Source organism: Erpetoichthys calabaricus, chromosome 10, assembly GCF_900747795.2.
Source record: "Erpetoichthys calabaricus chromosome 10, fErpCal1.3, whole genome shotgun sequence".
NCBI classification, from domain to species: Eukaryota; Metazoa; Chordata; class Cladistia; order Polypteriformes; family Polypteridae; genus Erpetoichthys; species Erpetoichthys calabaricus.
The window spans coordinates 129,102,801-129,109,247 of record NC_041403.2 but is presented as its reverse complement, the minus strand read 5'-3'; positions in this window follow the sequence as shown (position 1 = coordinate 129,109,247).

Here is a 6,447-nt window from a genome sequence, read left to right as displayed (position 1 = left end):
GTAGGGGGAGCCCCATGGTGCTCTCACTTCTGGCGTCGAGCACCTGAGCCACCCTTGGGCGCAACCCACTCCAGGGACAGTGGAAGGTGGGGAGTTTGACTAGGGCAGTACACCTGTCACACCATAACGCAGGTGTCCTAAGGTGAGCTCTGTTACCCTCTGTTGGGTGGGAAAAAGTGGGTTTACAGTTGTTTGTATGGAAAAAGACATGCAGGTTATGATTGCAAACTCACAACTGTAAACCTACTTTTGCACACCCCGTATATTAAAAATAGCAGTGGCCCTATCACTGACCCCTGTGGGACACCACTCTTAACATCAGCCAATTCAGAAAGGGTTCACCCACACTATAACACTCAACTTCCTGAGCCAATTTCAGAACCTTCTACACACTACCCTACTTCTTTTAGTTTGATTTCCAACTTCTCATGTGGCACCTTATGAAAAGCTTTCTGAAAGTCCAGATAAATAATATCATATGCTCTGCTCTGTTCATATCCTTTTGTTGCTTTATTCTGTTAATAAAACACAACCTCTCACTTCTTCACTCATGCTAACTGTTAAGTAAAACTCCTATTCTTGCTACCTGTTTCTCAATCTTATCCTTAATAATTCCTTCCATTAATTTACCTGTGATGCACGTTAAGCTTACTGGACTACAGTTGCTTGGATCTGCTCAGTCACCCTTTTTACTGTATATATCCATCCATCCATCCATTTTCCAACCCGCTGAATCCGAACACAGGGTCACGGGGGTCTGCTGGAGCCAATCCCAGCCAACACAGGGCACAAGGCAGGAACCAATCCTGGGCAGGGTGCCAACCCACCGCAGTTTTACTGTATATAGCGGGATAATATTTGCCATTTTCCAGTTCTTTGCAATTTCCCCAGTGTTTAGTGACTTCCTAAAAATGTGTCAAGGGTTTATATATGTACTCGCTAGTCTCTTTAAGAAGTCGAGGGTAAATATCATCTGGTCTTGGTGGTTTATTTGATTTCAGCCTATTTCGTCTGAGCAGAACTTCTCCCTCTACAATTTCCAAATCCTTCAGTAGCTCCTTAATAGTCCCATTTAGCACTGGAAGGTTATCCACTTCTTCACATGTGAAGACCTTAGAAAAATGCGAGTCTAGAGCAACTGCTGTTGCACAGTGTTTTGTTTTTTTTTTTTTTATTTTTCTTTACTATTCCTGATGCATTTCATCGCACGCTGGCCTGTTCTTTAATTACAACTGAAATGCTAAAAGAATCACTTTGGGTCATGTTTTTCCTTATCTGCTATATTCCTCTCTAATTACCTTTAAGTTTCCCTATTATCCTTCTTAATGGTTGTTCTCATCCCTCCATATACCTTATGATTCACATTGGAGTTATCAGTCTTATGTGCCTTATACAGTTTTTATTCTTTTGCAGCTTCTTTTTCAAATCTTTATTAACACACTGTGGAGTTTTTTTTTATTTCCTACTAATTACAAATGTTAGTATGTACAATACAATTACAATAAGATACAATTTATTTTTGTATAGCTTGACCAAGTTTTTTTAACAGCCCTCCAGCCTTGACTCTGTAAGAGACAAGATAAAACTCCCAAACCTTGTAGGCAAAAAAATGGAAGAAATCTCAGGAAAGGCAATTCAGAGAGAGACTTCTTGCCAGGTAGGGTGAGCATGCAATGGGTGTCAAAAATGGAGTAAATACAATACACAGTACAAAACAGAAGTAATCCTCAATACAATACAATATCAATATTACAAGAACAGAGCAAAATGCATGAGTAGATTATATCACAGAAGAGGACTCCAATTTGTTCATAATGCTGGAGACCTCGGCCATCAAGCTGCCAACCCCTACTGGCCATTCCACAGCTGAGTTAGAGCTGGGCCGGCCAATCCCATGAAAGGATCCCTCTACCCGATGATTCCAGTGCTCCTCTATCAGAGGACTTTTCCTTATTCAGGCAAACAACTTTGCCTTATGGTAGTGGCGTCAACTGCCATATTTGAGTACTGGGAAGAGAAATCAAATAGGTGAGGGTCAGTAACATATTAAAACTATGATATTATTTATGTTTTAGTGCTTATGACTAACAACAGAGATGCAGTCTGTACAGTTAATCAACAGCTCTAGTCTGGGTATACCAAACTGAAGTAATAAGTCTTCAGCCAGGATTTGAAAGCCAAGACTGAAGGGGCATCTCTTACAGTAGCAGGCAGACCATTCCAGAGCTTTGGGGCCCTGTAACTAAAAACTCAACCTCCCACTGTTATTTTATTATTTCTTAGAATCATAAGCAGACTGGCATCTTTAGATCTTAATGTGTGCTCTGGTTTGTAAATAATGATAAGTTCAGATAAGTAAGTTGGATCTTGGCCATTTAAGACTTTATATATTAAAAGGAGGATTTTGAAAGCTGCCCTAAACTTATATGGAGCCAGTGTAAGGATTTAAGAACCAGAGTTTTGTGTTTGTATTTTCTTGTTCTTGAAATGATTCTTGCAGCAGTATTTTAGATTAACTGGAGGCTGTATAAAGTACAATTTGAACATCCAGTGAACACCACATTGCAGTAGTCAATCTACTAGAAATAAATACATGAATTAATTTCTCAGTACCCTGCATATTTAGAAAACACCTTAGTTTCCCAACATTTTTAAGATGGAAGAAACATGTTTTGGAAACTGTTATAATGTTTAGTTTAGTTTATTTATATAGTACAATTTAAAAACAACCAGTGCTTGACCAAAGTCCTTCACAACCTTAATAATAAATGAATAAAAATAAATAAATAAATCATACAACAACATATGGGTAATACAGAAAACAAAAAATACATATAAACACACCACGAAAACACCTAAAAAACCTGAGTAAACAAGTGAGTTTTTAGCCTAGATTTAAAACATTCAATGTTGGGGGCTGATCAAACATGGTGAGGAAGACTATTCCACAATATGGGCCCAGCCACAGAGAAAGCATGGTCACCTTTACACCTCAAATGATCGTTTGGGTCAGAAAGCAACAGCTCATCAGCTGACCTAAGAGCTCTACAAGGACAGTATGGATGTATGTGGTAAGCTGGAGCTAACCTGTTCAAAACATTAAAGAAGAACAGTAAAATTTTAAAATGAACTCTTAATTTCACAGGTAACCAGCCTAAATATGCTAAAACTGGAGTAATATGGCATGATTTCATTGTTTTTGTTAGCAGACGTGTGGCTGCATTTTGCACAAGATGAAGATGAGACACAGTAGTCTGACTAACCTCAGAATATAGTCCATTACAATAATCCAGGCAAGAAGAAATAAAAGCATGGACTAATGTCTCAAAATCTCCAAAAGAAAACATGTGGCTGACTTTGTTCAAGACTCTCAATGATAAAAAGAAGCCTTAACAACAGTATGTAGCAAATTTAAAATTGGAATCAAATCAAATACCAAGATTTTTCATGTAGGGTTTGGAGAGTACTGGAGAGTGGTCCTAAATCACAGGTAACATTATTAACAAGTTTAGGAAGTCCAAAAATTAAAATTTTTACCTTGCTCTCATTCATTTTTAAAAAAAATTACTAGCCATTCATTGCATAATGTCATTTAGGCAGTCGAACAGGCATCTCAGTGCATCTGGGCTGCCAGATCTCAAATGGAGGTATAACTGTGTCTATTCAGTTTAACAGTGGCAGGACACTCCATGCTTTTTTATAATGGAGAACGGAGAAACTTCATTTGGTCTAAAAGAAGGGAATAACTGGGTGTCTTCCCCATATGAGTGAAAATTAACGTTGTTTTCTAATGATAGATTCCAGTGGAAGCATGTAAAGTAATGGAGTACAGTCAGCACATTTCTGCACATACTGGAATCGATTTGATAAATAAGAACTAAACCAGGCAAGGACATTGCCTGTGAGCCCAATGTCATTTTCCAGCCTATGTAGTAAAATAGGATTGGTAATGGTGTAAATGCTGACATAATTCGAGTGGATTTTCCTTCATCAGAGGATGGAAGAAAGGACTAGAGAGAGAGAGAGAGAGAGAGAGAGAGAGAGAGGACATGCTGACATCAACTTTGCAAATGAGAGAGTGAATTAAAAAATACATTTTCATCCTATAAACTTGGGTTTTGGTAGCTGCTAAGGAACCATGCAGGAATTTATAAAGCTTTTTCCCTTTAGAAGGGTTTTTTGCTTTTTTTCACCCACACAGGAGAAAAAGTAGCAGGTGTTTGGAGGTGCACTTGGAAATGTTTCTTGCACTTGTACGTGCACTTGTTTTTGTTATCTTTATTTGAACTAACATTGAGGAGGCACGGTAGAAAGCCTGTGTGAAGGAAACCAGGGTGGCAATGGCCAAAACCCCCAACACGAACACACCAAGAGTCCTGGGTGTAAACAAAGGATGGCTAATTCAACCCAAATTACTTCTACAGTAGCACCAAGTAGCACAAGCACAGGTTTCTCTCTCCACAATTCAAAATAATCTCTCTCTCTCCTTCCAACTCTTACCACCGCACTGACTGCCATCCTCCAGTTGAGTGTTGCCTTTCTTCCTCCCAGCTCTGACACACCTGGAAAAAGGAGTGCAGTCCCTTTTATCAAGGACCCGGGAGTACTTACGGTGCCAGGGCCACTGCCCGATGGAAGTACTACATGGTTATATTAAAGTCCATTACAGCAGGGAGCGTGTCTCCCTGCAGTGCCCTCTTGCATTACAATGCTGGCTTCCCACTGGGCACCAAAATCCAGGGCCGCTGCCATCTAGTGAGCTGGGGAAGTAAAAAAAACCTCCAGTGACATCTTCTCTTTCTGGTGAGCTGTCTATCCATCCTTTCTGGCTCTCTCTTTCTGGTCTGATCCCCTATTCCTCCTTGGCCAGAATACCTGCCAGCTTGCTAGGAGCTTCCCTTCCGGGTAAGGAACCATCCCCTCTTCTCCTGGCCGTGATGCCTGTTCAGCCCATGTGGCATTTACACCTGATACCTGCATCTGTAAGTAAATAACCATGCGGAAGCAATAAATAATTAATAACTAACTGATTTAAAAAAAAAAAAAAAAAAAAAAAAGAAGGCTGCATCTGACTGCAAAGTAATAAAGGGGAGGCTCAACAGGCACAAGAAGCTGTAGAAGCAGATACGATAGTAAAAAATTAACTAGCAGCAGATATTCAACTAAGCAAGTTTTATTTATTTATTATAGATTGAACAGTTCTTAGTGGTCCAGAAGTAGAACAGTTAAATGAGTGACAGTGTAAGGGTTCATTAATAGGGGGTGGGGGATACAAACAGTGTGAGTGGAGAGCTTTTAAGTAAAGAATAAGAGGAGCACAAAGTTAGAAAAACAGAGAAAAGAAAAGTTAACCTCACAGAAGCACAAACAGCAGGCAGTTGGAAGGGAGAACTGTATAGGAGCTTAAGGGGACAGAAGGTGTAGCAGTTCTATAATTTATTTTCTTTGGCTAAATTTTTTACTTTTACCATTTAAGTTAAATCATTTAATGTTAATTAAAAAAATAAATATTACAGGTGCCTGTTTTATCTCTTGGTCAAATTATACACTTTATTTTTTGGTTGTAAAGTAATTTAAGGTTTGCATCATGACTAAATTTATAAGATGCACCACAACAGGGATTCTGGGTAACAGGTGGGAAAAACAACAGCCTGTGATTAAAGATCACAAGACTTTGGCCTGGATGGTGCTCTAATCGGTTAGTCAGGCAGTTTTGCTGCCATATTTTGATCCCTTCCAGTTAGGATGAAGACCATCTCTGTTAAAAAATCTAGTCCTTTCCCAAACAATCATCCCAATTGTTCACAAAGGCTATTTGCACACCAGTTTTCTAACCAGCAGTGAAGGGAACGCAATCTGCTATAAATCACATCCCTTCTATATAATCTTGGTAAGGGGCCAGACACAATTAAATTCCAACATTTTCTTTCAGCTTTGGTGCACAGAGCGACAAAATTCACCTTTAATACCTTGGATAGCTGCAAATAAATATCATTAGTGCTGACATGCAGCAGTAAGGTAGATACTTCATTGTTGGCAACAAGATCCAATTGGGCCTCTATGTCAGAAACCTTCACCCCGGGAGGCATTTAACATTAACTGCTTGTTTAACATAGTTTGGAATTCTATCATTCTGCACTATGGAAACACCAATTATAAGCACTTTATTGTTCTCAGGATCCACAGGCATGCCACAGAGTGCTGAGAATCTGTTCTGGGTTCAAACCAGTTCTGGGTCTGAACTGGTAAGCTGGGTGCCAAGGGACTAAATTTTACTTCTTAGACCCCCTGTTACCCACTCGCCCTGTGGCTGAACTGGTGGTGATGATTTCGGCTACAAGTAGATTACAGTGGGACCTGGAGAGACTAAAGCTGAATCAAAAATAGCCGAATTGTCTAAACAAACAGAGTCAATCCAATTTTCAGTTTGCCTAATCACTATCAGAT